The sequence below is a fragment of the Trachemys scripta genome, chromosome 1 (genome assembly GCF_013100865.1).
Source record: "Trachemys scripta elegans isolate TJP31775 chromosome 1, CAS_Tse_1.0, whole genome shotgun sequence".
Lineage (NCBI taxonomy): Eukaryota > Metazoa > Chordata > Testudines > Emydidae > Trachemys > Trachemys scripta.
Genome location: NC_048298.1, coordinates 313,537,952 through 313,560,577, shown reverse-complemented (window position 1 = coordinate 313,560,577; position 22,626 = coordinate 313,537,952). Strand labels below are relative to the sequence as shown.

The 22,626-nt window shown below is 42.1% G+C and overlaps 1 pseudogene; it reads right to left on the bottom strand.

The window, feature by feature from the left end:
• Nucleotides 1-11,431: 11,431 nt before the first annotated feature.
• Nucleotides 11,432-21,807, bottom strand: LOC117881479 (annotated as a pseudogene).
• Between the last annotated feature and the right edge of the window lie 819 nt (nucleotides 21,808-22,626).

Sequence of the window (22,626 nt, the reverse complement as noted above, 5' to 3'; positions counted from 1 at the left end):
CTTTTATAGACCTAAACTGGTGAATCACCTCTTGTGGACAAGTCAGAATGTCCTTGTCATTGCAAAGTAAACATGCTTACACAGCTGGTTTATTTCTTCATTCCAAGAAGTCCTGGTTTGGGCATCTGTGGTCCCACTAAGGGCTTAGAAACTAGATCTTTATATAAACATGCTCTCAGCATATTTACAGATGCTGTGGGAAGTATTGTGAAGAAGCAACTCAGCATTATTTCGTTACTTTGCAATAACTTACACTGACCTACTTTTTTCGCCTTTGATAGGATAATTACTTTCCTTTTATTTTGTCAGACAAAGCGACACTAAATGACAAGCTCTGAGAACAGATGGATTGTCTTAAAGTAAAATAATTGCATAATTTTAATGTCTATACTAATTCATTAGCACATCAATTGTTTAGCAAACTTACCATCTTGATTCATAAGACAACAACAATGTGGAGTATATTATTTTACTAACGTGTTCCTGTTTTGGGTTTCTTTATTCGTTTTAATTTTTAGTCTAAAACTGTAACAACAATTTTGTTGCTGGGATCGTGATAGTAGTGGGTCTCAGTACAGATCAGAATTATTTACAGACATATTTTCAGAAATGGATTTGGATCCCAGGTTTTGGCTACCAAGTTGAGATGTACCTGAAAACACAGCAACTGAAAACCAGTTGAAAATGCTGGCCTTAGAGAAGTATTTGATCAATGGCAAATATGAGCCTGTAAAATGGCCAGTTCATGGAATCTGACTTCCCTTAAAAACAATAAGATAATTTATGTGGGATACCGTCATAGGTCCACTAGGCACACCGTTACTACTGTCATGTGGGCTATGTAAAACCTTAAATAGGTAGATTCTGTTTGTATACAAAGCATGATAGAAGCATGTGACTACGATAATTTACAAAGCACAAGATGTAGTGAAACTGGTAATATGACAGCAGCGAATGCTACAGAATTTTTGAGTTTGAGGCTATTCCTTTTCTCCATAAAGTCAACTCAATCTCAGCTCATTCTGCGCTTTGGAAAATACAGACTGGCTACCATCACTGATTCTGTCCACGTCACACTTGCCTGTATGCCAGATCAAGGTTTTGTCATGTTGAAATTCCCCCGCCACCTTCATTTAGTCTGATCTTCCATCAGAGACTTTATACTACACAACATGTCTCAGCCTAATTCAGCCTGTTGATGAAACAGGATCCAGTGAAGCTAAATGGGTAAAAATTCAGCCAGTTGCCCAAATGACAAATAATGTTTTATCAAGAGATGACAAGTGCTAAATGTAGTCATAGCAATTAGAAATGGAAAACACCTATTAAATCATCTTGTCCATTCGCCTACAAATGCAGGATTTTCCCTTTCTAATATGCTGATGTGGACTCATAGACTCATAGACTCATAGACTTTAAGGTCAGAAGGGACCATTATGATCATCTGGTCTGACCCCCTGCATGCTGCAGGCCATAAAACCGTCCCTACCCCTTCCCTGGACTCTGCTGTTGAAGTCCCCAATCCTGTTTTAGGTGACTTCAAACGGCAGAAACCCTCCTGCTAGAGATCCCTGCCCCATGCTGCGGAGGAAGGCGAAAAACCTCCAGAGGCTCAGCCAATCTGCCCTGGAGGAAAATTCCTTCCCGACCCCAAATATGGCGATCAGTAAGACCCCGAGCATATAGGCAAGAGTCTCCAGCCTGACCCCTGTCAGCCATTATACAATTTACCTACCATTTCTTGGTTTTCCTTGACTACTATGTTTTACCATTAAACCATTCCCTCCATAAATTTATCTAACTTAATCTTAAAACCAGACAGGTCCGTCGCCCCCACCGTTTCCCTCGGAAGGCCGTTCCAATATTTCACCCCTCTGACGGTCAGAAACCTTCGTCTAATTTCAAGCCTGAACCTCCCCACGGCCAGTTTATATCCATTCGTTCTCGTATCCACATTAGTACTAAGCTGGAATAATTCTTCTCCCTCCCTCGTATTAATCCCTCTAATATAGTTAAAGATAGCAATCATATCCCCCCTCAGCCTTCGCTTTGTCAGACTAAACAACCCAAGCTCCTCTAGTCTCTTTTCATACGACAGGTTTTCCATTCCTCTGATCATCCTAGTGGCCCTTCTCTGCACCCGTTCCAGTTTAAGTTCATCTTTTTTAAACAAGGGAGACCAGAACTGCACACAGTACTCCAAATGAGGTCTCACCAGCGCCTTGTACAACGGAAGCAGGACCTCCTTATCCCTACTAGATATACCTCGCCTAATGCATCCCAAGACAGCATTGGCTTTTTTCACCGCCACGTCGCATTGTCGACTCATAGTCATCCTGCGGTCTACCAGGACCCCTAGGTCCTTCTCCTCTTCCGTTACTTCTAACCAATGCGTCCCCATCTTGTAACTAAAATTTTTATTAGTCATCCCCAAATGCATCACCTTACACTTTTTACTATTAAATTTCATCCTATTCCTGATACTCCAATTCACAAGCTCATTCAAGTCTCCCTGCAGGATATCCCTATCCTCCTCCGAATTTACAACGCCTCCCACCTTCGTATCATCCGCAAACTTTATCAGCCCACTCCTGCAATTGGTCCCGAGGTCAGTTATAAATAAATTAAATAAAATGGGTCCCAAAACCGAACCTAGCACTCCACTAGTAACCTCCCTCCAACCCGACAGTTCACCCTTTAATACGACCCGCTGCATTCTCCCCATTAACCAATTCCTTATCCACCTCTGGATTTTCATATCGATCCCCATGTTTTTCAGTTTAACCAATAATTCCTCATGGGGTACAGTATCAAACGCTTTACTGAAATCCAGGTATATTAGGTCCACCGCATTTCCCTTATCTAATAAATCCGTTACTTTCTCAAAGAAGGAGATCAGATTCGTTTGGCACGATCTGCCCTTTGTAAAACCATGTTGTAATTTATCGCAATTGCCACTAACCTCCAGGTCCTCAACTAGTTTCTCTTTCAGAATTTTCTCTAACACCTTGCACACTACAGATGTTAAACTAACAGGCCTGTAGTTACCCGGATCACTTTTTTTCCCTTTCTTGAAAATAGGAACCACATTAGCTATTCTCCAGTCTAACGGGACCACCCCCGAGTTTACAGATTCATTATATATTATTGCTAACGGGCCTGCTATTTCCCGCGCCAATTCCTTCAATATTCTCGGATGAAAATCGTCCGGTCCTCCCGACTTAGCCCCATTAAGGCATTCAAGTTTTGTTTCCACCTCGGATACGGTAATCCCCCATCCTGAATGCCCCTCTGTAGTGGTGCTAGTATCCCTAATACCTTCATTGGCCTCATTAAACACCGATGCAAAATATTCATTGAGATATTGCGCCATGCCTAGATTGTCTTTAATCTCCTCTCCGGCAATAGTCTTCAGCGGTCCCACTTCTTCTTTCTTTGCTTTCTTCCTATTTATGTGGCTGTAAAACCTCTTACTATTGCTTTTAATTCCCCTCGCTAGGTCCAACTCTACACGGCCTTTGGCCTTTCTCACTCTATCTCTACATTCTCTGACTTCGCTAAGGTAAGTTTCTTTACTAATCCCTCCCCTCTTCCACTCTTTGTACGCTTTCTGTTTCTTCCTAATCGCCCCTTTGAGTCGGTCGCTCATCCAGCTCGGTCTAAATCTCCTGCTTTGTAATCTTTTTCCCTTTTTTGGAATGCAGGCCTCCGACAGCTCATGAATCTTTAACTTGAAGTAATCCCAGGCTTCTTCTGCCTTTAGATCCATTAATACGTTTGCCCAATCCACTTCCCTTACCAGTCCCCTTAATTTGTTAAAATTGGCCTTTTTAAAATTATAAACCCTAGTCTTTGACTTAATTCTGTTACTCCTCCCATGTATTTTAAACCGAATTAGCTCATGATCACTGGAGCCCAAATTGTCCCCCACTACCACTTCCTCAACGAGGTCCTCACTACTTACCAGAATCAAATCTAAAATGGCCTCCCCCCTCGTCGGTTCAGCTACCACTTGATGAAGGAATTGATCAGCAAGCACATCTAGGAACATCTGAGCCCTATTATTACTACTAGCGTTTGTGCCCCAATCTATATCTGGGAAGTTAAAGTCCCCCATAATTACACAGTTTCTATTAGTAATTACTTCTCTAAACACATTAAATAGTTCCTTATCCATATCCTGGGTCGATCCCGGCGGTCTATAGCACACTCCAAGCACTATCCCCGGAGAGGCTCTAGTAGTCCTATTACCCAGTGTGAGTATTGCCCAGACGGACTCTGTGTTATCTAATCCATCAACTATTATTTCTTTACAGCTTATTTCACTATTGACATACAATGCCACCCCCCCACCTTTACCTTTATTCCGGTCTTTCCTAAACAGCGCATACCCCTCCATACCTGTGTTCCAGTCGTGACCGCCATTCCACCACGTTTCTGTTATTCCTACGATATCTGGTTTCAGCTCTTGGACCAAGAGCTCCAATTCCTCCATTTTATTACCTAGGCTTCTGGCATTGGTGTATAAACACCCTAATGTATGTCGTTTAGCCTGTCTCCCATTAGTAGCACTATAAGTTGCGGGCCTCCTTGCGTCCGTCCCCCCGTCCTTCCTATGTCCAATCTCATCTCCCCGGCTATGTCTCCTCTCATTTTACTCACCTTTTCCATACTGGAATCTGGCGTGGAGATTAACTGTGCATCTCCCAACCTTCTCCCCAAACTTCCTAGTTTAAAGCTCTTTTGATAAGATGAGCCAGCCTCCCTCCCAGAAGTCTATTTCCTTCCCTACTCAGGTGAAGCCCATCCCGCGAGAACAGGTGTCTGTCCCCGAAAGCCTCCCAGTGGCCATACATCCCAAAGCCCTCCTTATAGCACCACTCTCTTAGCCAACTATTTATTCTCACAATCCTATCAGCCCTTTGCTGCCCTTCCCTCGGATCGGGCAGAATCCCACTAAAGATAATCTGAGCCTCTATCTCCTTGAGCGTCTTCCCCAGCCTGGCATAATCTCCCTTGATTCTCTCTAACGAGAACCTAGCCGTGTCATTCGTTCCTACATGAAGGATTATCAAGGGGTTCTTACCTGCTCCTTTTAGGATCCTTTTCAACCGCAGGTCCACATCGCGTATCTTTGCCCCCGGTAGACAGCACACCCTTCTGTTCTCCGGGTCTGCCCTGGTCACAGGCCTGTCCAATCTCCTCAGTAAAGAGTCTCCAATTACATACACCTGCCTTCGCCTGGCAACAGTGCGATCTAGTAATCTAGTCTCTAGTCCCTCTAGTCCTGACCTGTGCCTGTTCCTATCTTCCCTTATGCCTTCCTGATTCCTCCCGGGGCCCAGAATTGGTGCTGTCTCCATCAACTCCTCCCCTCTCTCTCTCGGACTAGCCGCTCTTCTCTTCTTCCTCACTCTCCCACCTTCAGCCGCCACCTGCTGCCCCTCCACCTCGCTATCCAAACACTCGAACCTATTCCTGAGTTCTATTCCCCCCTCGCTGGCCCTTCTTTTCCTTGGCCTGCTTCTCACAGTCACATGCTTCCACCTCCCATGTTCTCCCCCTTCCATTCCCCTCTCACCGTCCTCTGCCTCTACCTGCACTGCAGGACACTCTCCTTCAGCCCCTCCTTGCCTGTCCTCCATCAGCTGCTCAAACCCCCGCCTAAACTCCACCAGGGTATCTACCTGCATCTCTAGCCCCTTAATCTTTTCCTCCAGTAACACTATCAGGCGACACTTCATACACACATACCTGTGTTCCAGCTCCCCTGCTAGGACCATATACATACCACAGCTTCCACATGCAGCCATCTGCATTCTGTCTGCTCCTGCTGCTTGGCTCATGCCTGCTGCACTCCCTGCCCACAGCACCTGTGGAAGCAGAGCACACACCAAACCCCGCCCTCCTACCTCCCCCTTTACCTCCCCCTGCAAACTCCCTCTCAAACTCCCCTGTTAGCCGCCCTGTTGGCTGCCTCCGGTGCCGCTGCTCGCAGCTGTGACACTGAAGCGAGACACATATGTCAGAGTATAGTTAAATGTGGAGGCCTCTGTTTTTTTAAACTATTAGGCAATGAGAAACACCTCCCTGGACTACCCAGCAGGGCTGTTCTAGTGTGGAATTTAGCTGGGCCCTGGATTCTACAAACCTTAGGATGGGTCTGAGGGCAATTCCCCTTCTACATGCCCAGGCCTGCCCTGGCAGGCAATCAGAGTCCCAACCCATTCCTCTCCTCCATGCTGGAGCTAGGAGAGATGAGCCATGAAGGCTTACTTCCTTACCATGCATGTTGTGTTCTGAGCCCATTGGGTTACAGAGACCTCACATCAGACCCTTTCTTAACACACCAACCACACTGGAGCTTGCCAACATTTGACAAATGTAATGTAAATCCCTAAACCAGATGTCCAAGATGCCAGATGGAAGGTGAAAAAATCCCGCAGTCATTTCTCAATTTTCCCATATGGGGAAAAAAAAATCCCTTTCAGACCCTCCATAAAAATCTGGTGATCAGTATAGTCCCCAGCAGCCCAAGAACTCCAGAAATAAAGGTGTGAAAGGGTGGTGCTGGAACAAAGCTAAAATGGCTACAAGCCAGCAGTGGGCAAAAACAACCTCTGCTTCTTTCCCCTGCCTCTGGAAGTGGGAGCCAGTCAGTCGGTCTGTCATGACCCCAGTCATCCAATTGCAGTGGGAACAGGTAGGAGAGGCTCAGGGCTCAGACTTAGTTAAAGCCAAACCCCTGTCCCAGGGAGGGAGGGGAGAAGGGAAATCAAGAGGAGCCAAATTCCCCTCCCTTTCTCTCTCTCCCCCTCCCATCACCCACAGGGGAAAGGAAGGCGAGGGGTGTCGGCATCCTCGCCACTCCATGGCTCTCTAGTAACACGCCCCAGTTAGCAGGTGAGTGTTCTCCAGTCCATCTTTAGATCCTTCCACATGCACTCAGATACAGTGGTGGTAGAAAGGTAAATTCTCATCTCTTCTTAAATTACAGTTCTACTCTGCGAAGGAACTTTGACATAATAGGATTGTGGGGTTTCACGTTCTTGTGTTTCATTCATTCCTTGTCAAACTCATTCAGTTTGCCAATAAAAAGATAATTTTTCTAACTGCAGCATCTGCAAATTCCCCCTGGGTTGTGACAATTACACTAATTTCTTTTCCTCTCATGCATCAACATCCGCAACAAGTAGCTATGTTCTTTTGCTTTGCTCATCCCCTCTCTCCTGCCCCTTCTCACCTGGCTGTGACTGGCAGCTCAGTTCTGGTGCTCTGCCCAGCCTCTACTCCTCACCCTACACTGATGAATCTCAGGTCATTGCTGCATTCCCACTCAGACCGCATATCATATAGCTGACAACTCAATGCACAGGCAAATCACAGGTAATTACATGGTAAATTCTGGCATATAATCTTTCTAATAATAGATCCAATAATGATTTATTCATCTCCTACTTCCTTCCCTCTAAAAAAAATGCACCCTGAGTCAGTCAATTCTCAATATTGCATTACTGACATATGTGGTATTGCTTTTAACCGGATTAAATGGTAGTGGCAGATCCTCAGTAAGTATTAATTGTCATAGCTCCACTGCCCTCAGAAGAGCTATGACAATTAACCCCACCTGAATATCTGCCTTGTCGTGTTTAAAATAACCTTCCAAAGTAACCCTTTACTAAATTCAATCCCAACTGTTGTTGTGAAGTTCTGAGCATCACTGCTGTGTGGAACAGCAGCAAATCTGAGTCCTAAGCAGTCTCAAAGATGTGTGTTAGTATCCAGGAATAATTTAAACTCCTGTGGGTTTAAGATTTAAACTCCTGTGAATCCCAGATGCGCTGAAATTAGCTTCCTCTAACTAAGGCAGCATGTAATAGAACAGCTAGTGTGTTTGTGCTCCACTGCCCACTACAGGCTGGAATTAGAAGTGACCCACTGTGTGTCTTAGGCTCTATGCTACTAATATCAACTCTTTTCTTACTCAGGTGGTAGGAGCAGTGCTTAATTTGTTATGAAAGAGTTGCTGGGGCTCAAGCAATTTTTTTACTTTCTTAAGTGACATGGCAAGCCTAGAGGTGCCAGGACTAGGAACTGCCAAACCTAGAGGTGCCAGGACTCAGCCCCCACAACCCCTGGCACAAATCAAGCACTGGGTAGGAGTCTGTGCTTTTGGAATAGAAGGCTACAATTTCTATGCTCATTGTCATAGTGAAGTTCTGAGTGGCCATGGTGTGCAACACAGTGACACTGGCAAATTCCTAGGTGGTCACAGAGTAGGGTGACAAGATAGCAAATGTAAAAAATTGGGACAGGAGGAGGGGGGTAAAAGGTGCCTGCATAAGACAAAGCCCCAAATATCAGGCCTCTCCCTATAAAATCAGGACATCCGATCACCCTATCATAGAGTTATTACAATAAGTATAGATTGGCTAAGTGATGATTAAAGGTGAGGATGGATAACCACTTACAAACATTTGAAGGTTATAAACATAGGAGGCAGAGTAATTATTTAGGGACAAATGGGCAACATTAAGAAAAGGGAATAGTGTTAGACTGTAGTATCATCCCCCCAAGGAAATGGTTTGAAGCCCTGAACTTTATTTAAGGTGAGACTAGTCAAAACACCAGTAAATATACTGCCAAGGACTGCCCTGCACTAGGAGGAGGATGGACCAGATAGTCAAAAAGTCCTCTTCCATCTCTAAGTTCTATGATTTAATGAGTGTTTTAAAGCTACTGTATTCAGGCTCCTGAGTACCTCAAAGTCCATAATGAAAGCACTCTTCTAAAGCCTCTGTTTGTAGTGTCTTTTATCCTGGGGCCCCATGGCCCAAAGACACAGACATTTTATTTGTAGAAAAAAATTACACTGGGAATGATCTTTTTTTCTAGGCAAACAACTTAACTTATTCAGATATGTATTAAAAGTATAAAGTTAAATATAGAAGGAAAAGGGGTAGCTTTTTGAACTTTAAATGTTAAAAGAAAATAGAAAAACAATCCACCCAACAGAAGATTCTGCATAATAAATGTTGGTCCTTTTCTATTTAAAGGCGATGTCCACAAATGAAAAGAAACTCCACTAGTTTGTTTGCTGGTGGGTAGAAAGACCTATACCAAAGAAAAAGGATAGGCTGAAAGGTTGTTTGAGTACATAATTATTTTATCACAAACACTACAGAAAAATTTCTCAAAACATTAAAATAGAAGTTGATTCATGAAAGATCATTTATAAAAGCCACCTTATGTGCAGGCGATGGGCTGAATCCTACATTCCACACACACCCAGTTGTTTTCATTAGGGAGTTTTGGACATACAAGGAATGCAAGCACGGATTGTATTACTATAATTATTTCTATTACACTTGTGGCTCAAGGCCCCAAGAGAGATGCAGGCCCCTTTTGCTAGACACTAATGGGAAAACACTATCTAAATGAAAAAGGCAGACAAGGGATAGGAGGAACTGGAAGTGAGAATAGAGAGATCACATGACTTAAGCTGAGAGAGAAATTCCATGGCAGAGCTGGGAATTGAACCCAGCTCTCCTGAGTCCCAGGCCAGTTCCTTAACCTGAAACAGCAGTAAAGCATGTTGTTATTAGCTGATGTTTCCAACTGGCAATTATCTGCAACGATACCAAAGCGGTCTGACAATGTCCAATGGTCTGAAGTATGAAATACTATCCACACAGGTTCAGCTGATAACAGATGGCACCACTATTAATGTTAAAAACATCCTGTGCAGAGGATTGTGAAATAAAGCTTAAGCTGGGTACTGAGTGTGTCATAGGCCTTGTGCTGGTCCTTTGCACATAGGTAAATTTTACCCAGTACAAACACGCCAGCACAAACTGTTACAGAGACAAAGACCTGTCAGGAATGGTCTAGTTTTACTTAGACCTGCCTTGAGTGCAGGGGACTGGACTAGATGACTAGATGACCTTCCAGTCCTACACGTCTGTGATTCTATGATTTTGCAAGTGTGCAAGTCTGCCAAATTGCTGAACAATATGCTAACAACCAATATGCTAACAACAATTTCTGCAATTCTCGTATTTTGGGGTCATGTGTAAAGTAAGTGAAATTGATGGTCATTTTCTAGGGAGCTGAGAGGTAGGAGTTTTCACAAAGAATTTTTTTTCCCCCCAGAAAGACATAGACAGAGAGGAAGAGAGGTGGTGGGATTGATTAACCCCGAACAAGCACTGAAGTGCTAATCATTCAAAAACAAAGACTGTGCCAAGAAAATGGTTTCAAAACAAAATAAACAAATGAAAATAATTGAAGCTGTGTCATATTTTGATTTATTCCAAACCTTCAGTGCCCAAAATAGCATTAGAAGGCATTTTTTTTCTGTGACCCTAAGCTGGCAAACAGTGAACTTTAAAAAAACAAATAGTGAATAGGCCTCTTTGTCAATCTCTGCTATAGCAAGTTAACTTTAAAATAGAAACATCTCTAATACTTAGGGCTAGCTCACTATATTCAGTAACACTTTGCTTCTTAACATCCCTGTGCGATAGGAAAGTATTAAAAGACCTATTTTACAGCTGAATAAAGTAAGAACTGGAGCAGTTAAGTAGCCTGCCCAAGGTCACACATAAGGGCCGTGCTCCTGCAACTATACAGGCAGACAGCTGCATCTGTAACATTTTAATGGGGCTCCACCCACTTCTGGGAATCCAGTTGCAGCACCATGGCCAAGGAAAGTTGGGAATAGAACCAAGGACTCTTGGATTCTAGTGTCCTGGTCTAAGCACTGCATCCTCATTTCACATACCAACAGTTGCCAGGGGTATCTAATAGAGCTGGTTAGGAAATGGTTTTCCTGTCCCTGGAAAACATTTGAGATTTCGAAAAATGTTCCCATCATGAATCAGGACAAAAATTTTTGCACATTGACAAACCATAAACATTTCAGTTTGGATCAATCAAAATGCTTTGTTTTGATCATTTTTGGCCATTTTTTATTTTATACAAGTTATTTTTTTTACTATAATTAATTCCCAGTTCAACACAAGAAGTTGTTTTGAGCTGGGACACCAGAATTTTTCATTCTGAAAATGTCAAAACAGGCTGATTCAACAATTTTGAAACTTTTTTTAAAAAAAATTTGAGTTGAGAAATTCATCAGAACTGACTGTTTTGGTTTAGACAATTTGACTTAAAAAAAAAAACAAAAAACAGGAAAACAGTTCATCAAAAAATTCCTGTCCCATCCTAGTATCTGAGCTACTATCGTTCTTATTTTGCTTCAGCAGTGAAGGTATTGTGCTAGCTATGTGGTATCTCTTGGCAATTGTTGACTTTTTAATGGCAATCACAGTACATACATGTAGACTTTGTCATTAAGAACTAGAACCCATAGGACTAGTAGTTTGACATGTTCAACTGACTCACTTGTCGTGCCTACTGACTGAGATGTGGGTTAACAGCACAATATGCAGTTTGTACTCAAAGTATGAAGAACACGCTTATGGCAGATGCTATATTCAAATTGCTTTGATCCATGGAAGAAACAGATGGAACCTACAAGAAAAGAAAATCAGTTTAAGAATCATCGCAGCCATCATGTTACTTATTCTTTAAGAAGGTAGAAATATTGTTTTATTTCATTCCAGTAGGTTTATCAGTTTACTAGTTTGAACAATGTAGCTACAAAATATCCAATGATCTCTCTGGCTGTCACAATATTGGAAAACAACCATCTTGTAGTCCAGCCAACCTCAGCTCACCCTTCTTCGAAATGGGAAGGAATTGGTTTGATTTATAGTATTTTTAAAAAAAAAAGGAAAACAAAAAGCCAGAGGATACAGTAATAGTGCAAAACTTAATTTTCTGTATTGTTTTTGAGATTTCTAACACATTACATTTCTATTTTAAAGAATTATAATATTTACATTAATACAAAAATCTATTTCAACAGTATGTTGGTAGCAGTAGGCCTCTTTTACATAATTACATAATTAGATCTTGTTATGTTTTAATGCACTAATTTCTGTATGTCAGTCTATGGGCACATCCAATCATTATTGCAAAGCATTTTTACAAGCATGAAAATTTACCATTTTCTTGGTATGCTGCATCAATTTTATTTTCAATTCCTGGGAAATCTTTCTCTATTAGTTTTGGATAACCATTTTCCATACAATGGCGTTGTTCATCCTAGCTGTAATAAAAATAAACAGGAAAAACAAATTAAAACAGATTATCTAATTGATGGTGATTCAACAGTTCTTTTAAGCTGAGACAGCATAGGGTGGAGACATATTAGTGGGAAGGAAGGGAAAACATTGCACATCTGATGCCTGTGCTGTATCTGTTCTGTGGATAAATTGAGGACTTTGATCTCCAAATCTATGTATTCTACACCTTCCACAAACTCTAAAATAGAGATATTAAATATAGAGCCAGCACTAACCTTGCTGAACTCAAATATTTGGATTGAATTGACAACACAAGCGGGTCACCCAACTTCTTTATCTCCCACCAATACTATGCCTCCAGTACTTGTCTTCTACGAAAAACTTGGTCTTTCCAGTCTTTGTATCATGAAATGCAGCATCTACCTTCTGGAGGGTTCTTGGAAATCCAAGTTCATAAAGTTTCTTGGGGTAGCCCTCAAGTATGATATGTCCTTTTAGAGCCCAAAATTTCTTTCCTGCATGAAGTATTGATGGAAGGAAAAACACTGTATAAATTTAGTGATACCAAATCAATAGGGGAATTTTCAAAAAAGCAGAGGTGAGCATCGAGAGCAACCCCTACACTTTTCCATCACATCTAAGTTTTTATATCACACATACTATTGCAGAATCTGAGCAACTGAGAGAAGCCTGCCAGGGTGTCACATGATTCTGTCCTTTTTCAAACCAACCTCAGGCACTATGGCCATGAACTCCTCTTGATGGGATGCATTAGATGGTACCAAGGATTCAAGTGGTCTTTGTAAAAATATAAATTCATCTATTTTAATATGAAGAAATTGCCAAAAATAGATTAAGGACACAATCTTGTGGGATCTTGTCCTTAGTCTACTTTTGGAAACTTCTTTGTATTAAAAGAGGTGAGCTTGCACTTGTCTAAATTTAAGCCAGTGGGTAGTGCCACTGGCACTACGTACATGCATAAGTGTTTGCAGGATTGTGGTCTTAATTAGGACAGCGGTTTATTCAGGGTAATAGAATTCCTCTACCCCTACCCTCTGCTCCCATAGTCTCAGAGGTGGGAAGCCTTTGTCTGGACCAGCAGAAGAAAGAAAACCCTTGGCCCTTTTAAGGATTGCACCCTCCTTTTTTCCTCCTCTCTTTGTGGGCACTCACCACTACTTGTGGGTTTGAGGGGTGGAGTAAGGAGGTGCTGAGTCTAATTGGTTGGACAGAAGGGTGCAGAGAAACCTATGGCTCCTGCACACGGAAGAGGAGGGTTTATAAGCCCTTCCCACTGCCTCAGGGTGCCATTCTGTGCTGGGAAGAAATGCTCCTGTGTCCCTCATGTCTGTTAGGATTGGAGATTTGGGCTTTGCTATGGGTATTCTGCTAGTCACCTTTTCAGGGCTGGGAAGGAATTTTTCCCACACTTTCAGATTAGCCTAGGCAATGTGGGTTTTCTCACCTTCCTCTCAGCAGCACAGGAACAGACATGGTGAGCAGGGTAAGGTTGTAAAATTCATTTGTTGCAACTTAGCAGGTGCCCAGTGCAGATGCTTGTTCAGTAGTAAGCCTGATTCCCTGATAAACCAGAATTGGAAGTGGATTAGGAAAAGGCATCTCCTAAAGAAGGTGGGGGATGGGTTTGGGCCTCGTAATGTCAGATACAGCAAGAAGACAAACCCCTTCCCTCCCCACTATCTTTGTATGAGGATGTTGGGGTGCCAGTGGTTTTGTGGGACCAGATTAACTGTGTGGAGGGGGAGGAAGCTGATGACAGCCCTCCCCCAGGTGGTACAGATGACAGAAGGAAGGATAACCTGCACTGGATGAGTTGTTGCTGGGTAGTTCCCAGGTGTATAACATAATAAAGTTGTGGTCTAATTCCTGGTGTCTTGTCCTTCATTCTTTGCAGAGCCAAAACCTGCCATTGACTTCAATGGGAGTTGTGAGGTGCACAAGTAATTCAGGATAATGTCAAAAGATTCTACTGAATCACACTAACATTGAAAATTAAGGCTATCATCAGTGCAGAGTGAAGACAACAAGCTGTTCTTAAAAAAAAAATAAGCTGGAAAAAAGTAGCTGTTGAAGTGAGGGCTGTAAATGTTTGTTTTCAGGAATTTTGAGAAACAAAAACAATATTTTGTTAAAGCATTTACATAAAGGAAAAAGAATGGTTCAAGCCTGGTTTTTGTTTGCCAACCACAGTTATGTTGTATGTTCAGCTGCTATTTTGAAAAGAAACTTTCAACTCCATTGTAAAATCTCTTCAGACAAACATTTTAGGAAGAAAGAAATAGAAATTCTCACAGAACATCTGGTGCATTAAGTTTTCAATGGAAAAATTACAAGCAAGTAGTAAACTTACCATTTAGGATTTTAATTACTGGTAAATTATTGCCCAAATGAGGATTTAAGAAAACTCCTAATGCTGCCTGTAGATTGAATGTTTTCAGCCTGCAGAGATGATCTTTATCACAGATGGCATACAAATAATTATTTGATATTTCTCTTTCACAGTGAGGAACTGTGTTGAATGTTTATTTACTTTTTCAAAAGTTCAGTCCTTCACATCTTGAAAATAAGTTATTGATCATTTGTATATAAATTACATAGCTAATTTTCCAAGTCAAGAAGGTCTATACACATCTAAGCAGAGACCCAAGCATTGGACAAATCATTCATATGATTATTTGTTGTTTTTTATGTGGCACCTAACCTTCAGTCATGGAGCACTGTGCTAGGAACTGTACAAATATTTAACAAAGAGACAGTCTCTGCTCTGAATGGCCACATTTACACTTTGGATGGTTACATGAATGCAATATAAGAAGTAAAATAAAATAGAATTCTAGTCTGAAGGCAATGGAAAAGTTACTTACCTCTAAACATCAACACAAGATCTTGCCCGGGCATTCATAAGCTTCATCAATCTGGTTTGGAAGATCTGGCCAAACTGAATTAATAACAGTTGCATTTTCTCCTGTCATCTGAGAGGTTTGATGCCAGAAAAATCTAATTTAAAAAGCAAAAATATATACTTATATCGATATTCGTTTATTTATGTAAATGATCTTCAGATTAAAGAGGGAAAAGATAGCGGAAGACATATGCAGAGAATGCAAAAGAGCTTGATACTAACATGACGCCAGGGATAGGTTAAGAGTAAGGAATGTCCTGTGGAATGACAATAACTAGCACTGTGAGAACATTTCCAAGTTCTCTTCATGAAGGGTTTGTGACTATTTTGTGACCATTCATGAACTAGTCTGAATGGGTTTGTTGGCTCTGAAGCTTATAAAGTTTGGGTATGAATGAACCCAGTTTTCCCAGGCTTGAATGTCATTGTAAGCCAAGGTTCAATGGGTTCTTGCATGTTCACACTGGGTTTGATGGTTCATCCTGAACCAGAAGCAGGAATGGTGGCCACACTGAGAGAATGTCATGTGACCTCCTCATGTGACTTCTCCTAGTAAACAAAGTTCAAACTCAAAATTCATTGATGAACAACAGCCCAAGTGTGTCAGTAGCTCTCCAGTTGGGGCCAAATTTGGCACCTAGTTTTTGGTGAACAATTCATGAAAAGTAAAAGGTTCGGATTTACAAATGCGGGTCAAATTTCAACTAATGCTGATTCTGAATAGGTCAATCTGATTAAGGCCTCTAGGTGTTACCATTGTACAAATAAATAACTAAATAATGATTCAAGCATTTTGCACAGGGCCACTTTAATCTAATACTATAAAGCACCATACACACCGACAGGATAGTGCTAGTGCAGTTAATGGATTCTGCTATATGTAAATAAAAGTTATAAAAAGGTACATTTCCTTCATTCTTCCTTCCCTCTCTTCTTTTACACTCAACACAAAAATAGGTGCAGGATGCCTTCCACATCGTCTTCAGGAAGAACAAAGTCCCTAGTTCCAGTGTAGGTGTAAATAGGGTACATTAGAGCTTCGGGATTGCTGGAGTGGTCTAGTCCCAAAACATGGCCAATCTCATGGGCAGCAACTGTAAACAGATTAAAGGCTGCAAGACAGCAAAGCCAAATCAGAATTAGTCAAAGCAATTCAGTTTACAATCTATACTACAAAAGTGCTGGGAGGGTCACTGCCTTTCACTGAATTAGATGTGCTCCCGTCAAAGCACACATACACCTATGCTGAAACACTCCTTCTTTCATAATGGACCCATGAACAAAAACTCTCCTTTTAATTGGCACATAAATGACCTCCACACTCCTCTGTGCTCCTAGATGGGCTGTCTCCAAGATTCCCTGTCAGGGGGTCCTGGCAGCTTCCTCACTTTCTCCTTATTGGGATATTTATGCTGCTCTTTTTTTTCCTTTCTTATGCTGTTTCTCCAGGAGAACCAGGCAGCACCGGTGCAGTGCACATCAGAACACTCAATTAACAGATCCAACAGAACATAAGAATGACCATACTGGGTCAGATCAAAGTTCCATCTAGCCCAGTATCCAGTCTTACGACAGTGACTAAAGCCAGGTGCCCCAGAGGGAATGAACAGAACAGGTAATCATCAAGTGATCCATCCCCTGTTGCTCATTCCCACCATCTGGCAAACAGAGGCTAGGGACTCCATCCCTGCCCATCCTGGCTAATTGTCATTGATGGACCTATCCTCCATTGTTAGAGTCTTGGCCTTCAGAACATCCTCTGGCAAAGATTCCACAGGTTGACTGTGCATTGTGTGAAGAAATACTTCCTTTTGTTTGTTTTAAACCTGCTGCCTATTAACTTCATTTGGTGAGCCCTAGTTCTTGTGTTATGAGAAGGAATAAATAACACTTCCTTATTTACTTTCTCTACACCAGTCATGATTTTATAGACCTTTATCATATCACCCCCAGTTGTCTCTTATCCAAGCTGAAAAGTCCCAGTCTTATTAATCTCTCCTCATATGGAAGCCATTCCATACCCCTAATCATTTTTGTTGCCCTTTTCTGAACCTTTTTCCAATTCCAATATATCTTTTTTGAGATAGGGTGACCAGATTGTTGCTCAGTTTGTCAACATCCAGGCACCTGATACTTCCATTAAAGGGCCCAGGCTCACAAAGTGTTAATCAACCTCTATCCCCACTGATTCATTGAGGGCACACGACACATTAAAGGCAGCCATTAGCACATCACAATGCAGGGCCCAAGTCACTGAAAGTTGCAAGATTTGGCCAACAGAGTTTGGCTAGGTCTATACTACCCGCCTGAATCGGCGGGTAGAAATCGACCTCTCGGGGATCGATTTATCGCGTCCCATCGGGACGCGACAATCGATCCCCGAATTGGCGCTCTTACTCCACCAGCGGAGGTGGGAGTAAGCGCCGCTGACAGAAAGCCGCAGAAGTCGATTTTACCGCTGTCCTCACAACGGGGTAAGTCGGCTGCGATAGGTCGAATTCAGCTACGCTATTCACGTAGCTGAATTTGCGTATCTTAAATCGACTCCCCCCTGTAGTGTAGATGTACCCTTTGTAAAGTGCTTTAAAACAGAAAATGCTATAAAATGTAAAATGTTATTACTAGATCGCACAATGGGGCCCCAATTCTGACTGGAGCCTCTGGTTGTTATTGTATTATAAATAATAATATTGAATAGTTATTACCACCTCTGGTATCATTAGTCCAGGTTTCATCGTTATCAAAATGGATATCGCCTCCAAAGTTTTCTCTGGGTGAGAAAGCATGAGCCAGTTGATTGAAAGGTCCATCAAAAGGGAAAAAGTCACCATGCTCTATAAAGCAAACAGAATGCCAAATGCCCCATAAAACAGCTGATGAGATTAATGCAATAGGCCAAGTTCTAACCTGACATGTAACCAGGTCAAACCACTCTGGAGTGGTGCAGGGTCTAAATCAAAGCAGAATGTAGCCCATAGAATTTTAAAACACTAATAGCAACATCCCACAGTCACCTTTTGTTCCAAAAGAGATCATGATGTCAGCAGTGCCAAAGGAGAGTCTGAAGAAGTTAAGAGGAGTCACGTCAGTCCAGATTTTGAATGCCTCCTGGATTGCTTGGTCCACCTCTTCCTGGGTCAGATCAGGAGTGTATTTCACAATTCTGTTCATTAGCACATACATGGATTAGAAAACCTTTCTGTCTACTTATGGCAGAATATTTGAAATGAGTGAGATGCATGGCCTCACAATTTTTCTGATGCTTGTCCTAAAGTGTAAAATATAATGTCCTGAATAAAGGTCATACTGCAAGGAATGTTTACAAGTACAATAAAACCTTTGTTGTCTCTTTGTTTTGCTTCATAGCAAAATTATTTATTAAATGTGTTCAAGGCTGATGAAGAAAGTACTGACTATTAAAAACAGCTGTGATATCATTTAACAACAAGACTATTAAAATTCCAGACATAGATAAATGTTAGAAATAGAGCTTGTTGTAGAAAAAAATTGAGGGAACAGGGAGAGGGAAGATTTGAAAAAAAAAAAGGTGAAAGTAAGCCGGTACTGTACGGCGTACCGGCAAGAGCTGGTTCACCGTGCTGGACTGGACCGGCTTCTCTGGGGGTGATTTAAAGGGCCCAGGGCTCCAGCCACTGCGGGGAGCCCCGGGCCCTTCAAATCACCGCCGGATCTCCGGCAGCCGGGCTCGGGCGGGGATTTAAAGGGCCCGGAGCTCCGGCCCCTGCAGTGGCCAGAGCACCGGCCCTTTAAATCCCCGTCTGATCCCTGCCGCCCTGGGTAGCGGCGGCCAGAGCCCCGGGCCCTCTAATTCGCCCTGAGCCCCGGAGCTCCCAGCCGCCTCTGCAGCTGGTAGATCCGGGGTAATTTAAAGGCCCCGGGGCTCCCAGCCACAGCCGAAGCCCCAGGGCTTTTAAATCTTTAAAGGCCACGCCTCTTCCTGTTGAGTCCATGCCCCCGCTCAGAACTCCGGCGTACCGGTAAGTCCATTAAGTTACTTTCACCCCTGATGAAAACCAAACCTTTTAGTTTTATTAAAGATTTTTAACAAAAAAACAAAGAATTTAAGGAAAATGAAGAGTTTCTGTGAAAATTTTGTTGCTCCAAAATAGCTATAAATAAAAAATTTCCGAATGAAAAGTGTTGAACAGTTCCAGTTAGACACCATAAAATACATCTATTTCCCTCTCCTCCTGCCCTGGAGGAAAATGTGTTGTGTCTATGCAATAAATTAGTCCACACTGCTTTCCAGTGACAGAAGGCCCAATTCTGCTATCCTTGCTCAAAGTAAGTAGAACCTTACTCTGTGAGTAGGCCAAATAATGTACATCACATGCAATTATTTGACAACCTTAATGGGATGATCTTTAAGCTCCCCCCACCTTTTTAAAATTAAAGTAAGTTCTGCTCAGTAAATACAATACCTATGTATCAAAGACAATGTTAGCAATCTGAATATTACAAAGTCAACTTTGACATTTTCAACCCAAAGAAGCCCAAACTGAATTAATCTGGCAACATTTACCATCTAAAAATGATTCCCCCATCTCTAAAGTTTGCCCAACTTCATCACCTTAACCAAAACCTATTAAACATTTTTGTGCTGGGACTCTGCCAATAATTTTAATATATGTATGTACGGCACCTAGCATAATGGGGCCCTGAACTCACTTGGCACCTTTTGGAGCTACCATAATACAATAAATAATACTAATGCATAATGTAACCTGAGATCAGTGAACTTCAAAGGGACTCTTGCATGTAGTGAACAAACAGGAATGAGTTTCCATTGCAGATAAGTAAAAACCATGATACTGGTACAAATGGTCTGTATCACATTCTTTTACAAAAAGTCAAAGCCTGTTGTTTAAAAGTTAAAAATAGTGTAATCTCTCTTTTTCCTTCAGGGCTCTGTCTCATGGAAGGTAACTTTTTTTCTACAGAACCGGTGTAACACAAGCAGTGAGTGACAATTGTAAGCACACACAGCGTACCTCATTCTAAACTGGAAAGACCACCTCTACGGTAAAATGATATTAAAGTGCCAGTTCTTCTTTGGTCTCTCTACTGACTGACCCAGGAAGCCGTTTAGAGTTACACTGAGGTGTGTATTTAGATGAGGACTGACACCACCCACTAATTTCACACAGGACCACTGAACATCTCTGACACCGATCGTTAATTTTAATGACACACCCTGCCCGGATCCCACAAAGGATTTTTTGTGGGCGCAGGGATCTGTACAGGAGAAAAGACAGGTAGTGCAGATTAAATAATTAGAGCTTTAAAAAGCTGGACTTGATCATGCTTTTGTGAATAAAAGCATCTAGTTTAGTTTGCTATTATTTATTGGAATCGGGTTATTTGTTACTTCCCAGGATCCACCAAAATGCTCATGAACTCCAAGAGTTCCATGACTTCTGGCACAAATGATTATCCATAATGGAAGTGCACTATTTGTCAGCCATTGTTCACTACTCTTTATTCCCCCATTTATAATATACCAGTCATCCAATAAGGGATGAGAAACAAAACCATATGATTGAAGTGATCAGCCCTATACTTCAAACAGTAAAACACTGCAGTAAACAGCTTCTGAAAGATACATGGGCCTCAGTACAGGAAAGACTTAGGCATGTATGCACAATGAGTAGTTCTATTGGAAACAGTGGATCTTAGTTTGAAAAGTATTCCTTCAAACTATTTTGTGACACACTGAAACATTTTTAAGAATATCTAGCAAGGTTTGCAAATGATTCACCTTGATCACCTTGATCCATCGGTCTTTCAGCCCTCATTTAGATTGTGTCAATTACAACATATCTTCCATTCTTCTCTTATCTTGGCCTTCCTTCTCTATGTGTGGCCATGCCTCTTCATGATAAAATCTTCCCATCTCTTTGGAGGTCATCCGAGTGGTCATTTCAGTTCCTGTGAGTACCACTTGTTAACAGCTGCAGTCCATCGACTGTCAGTGTGCCTAGCTATATGCCCGGTCCATCGCATTTTATTGTACCCGCTTTCAACAACGACATCCTGCACTCCACTCTGTAGTCTGATCACTTCTTTGGGGACTCCGTCATGGATTGAAATCCTCAGAATTCTTTTTTCCATCGCACTCTCTGGGACAGACAGGTGTTGCTCCTCTATCTTCGTCAGCGCCCAGGTTTCGCTGCCATACAACATTGCCAGCAGTACTGTTGAGTTGAAGAGGTTGGCGCGTGTTGCCTTGTTGGTTTTTCCTTTGAGGACAACCTTGATAGAACTGAATGAACACCAACCTGCTTTCTTTCTTTGCGAGAGTTCACCTTCCTAATCATGGAGCATGTTAATTTCTTGGCCCGAATAGACATATTGCTCAACTTCTTCTATTTGTTCTCCCTTGACTATTATTTGCGCTTTTGGAAAGGCAACAGACCACATAAATTTTGTTTTAGAGCAGTTCATTTTCAGTCTGACTTGGCTGATTTTTGGGTCGAGTTCTCAAAGTATTTTCTGTAGTTTGGTAGTTTTTTCGATGATCAACACGATATTGTCCATGAATCTGAGGTGGTTTAACTGCTCTCCGCTGATACTGATTCCACCCTTCCAGTTCATCTGCCTCATTACCATTTCGAGGCAGGCTGTGAAGAGTTTTGGTGAAACTGTGTCTCCTTGCTTCACGCCTTTTTTGACTCGGATGCAAAGAGGAGTGTCGAACAGAGTTATATCCATAGTGCAGTGAGAGTTTCCTTCCTTTAGTAGTTTGATGTAGTTTGTAGCATCACTCTCCAAAAAAGGGGCTGAATTTGTAAAGAATGGTATTTGTAATAGTTTGACCAGATCTAGTCTATGTAATAGAGATGAAACCAAACTGCAACATTTGGATCTGTATCCTAGTTTCAAATCTCCAGAGTTTCTGGGGATCTGCGATTGAGATCATTATAGACATAGAGGTCAGCCCTGAAATTAAGATCTAGATTTAAATTCAGATGCTATCCTTCCCCCACCCCCAATATTTGAAGGTGTTCAAGGTCAGTGGGGTTTGGTGTGGGCCAATTGCTTGTCCAAATGGTAGCAAATTCATAATTTTAGGGATAAAGATTTAAAAAGCATGTAAGTCTCATTTTAGGAGCCAAAGTCTCAGGGCTGGTCTACACTGGGGGGGGGGGGGGTGTCGATGTAAGATACTCAACTTCAGCTACGGGAATAGTGTAGCTGAAGTCGACAAATCTTATTTCGACTTACCTTGGGTCCTCCCGGAGCGGAATCAACGTCCACGGCTCCCCCGTCGACTCCACTACTGCCACTCGCCCTGGCGGAGTTCCAGAGTTGACGGGAGCGCGTTCGGGGATTGATATATCGCGTCTAGATGAGACGCGATATATCGATCCCCAATCGATCGATTACTACCTGTCGATTCGGCAGGTAGTCTGGACGTACTCTTAGGTGCCTAAGTGCCTAGGGGGCAGATTTTCAAATGTGTTTAGGTGCCTACAGATCCAGAATGGCACCCAGCAGGATTTACAAAAGCACCTGAGCAGGTTAGGGGCC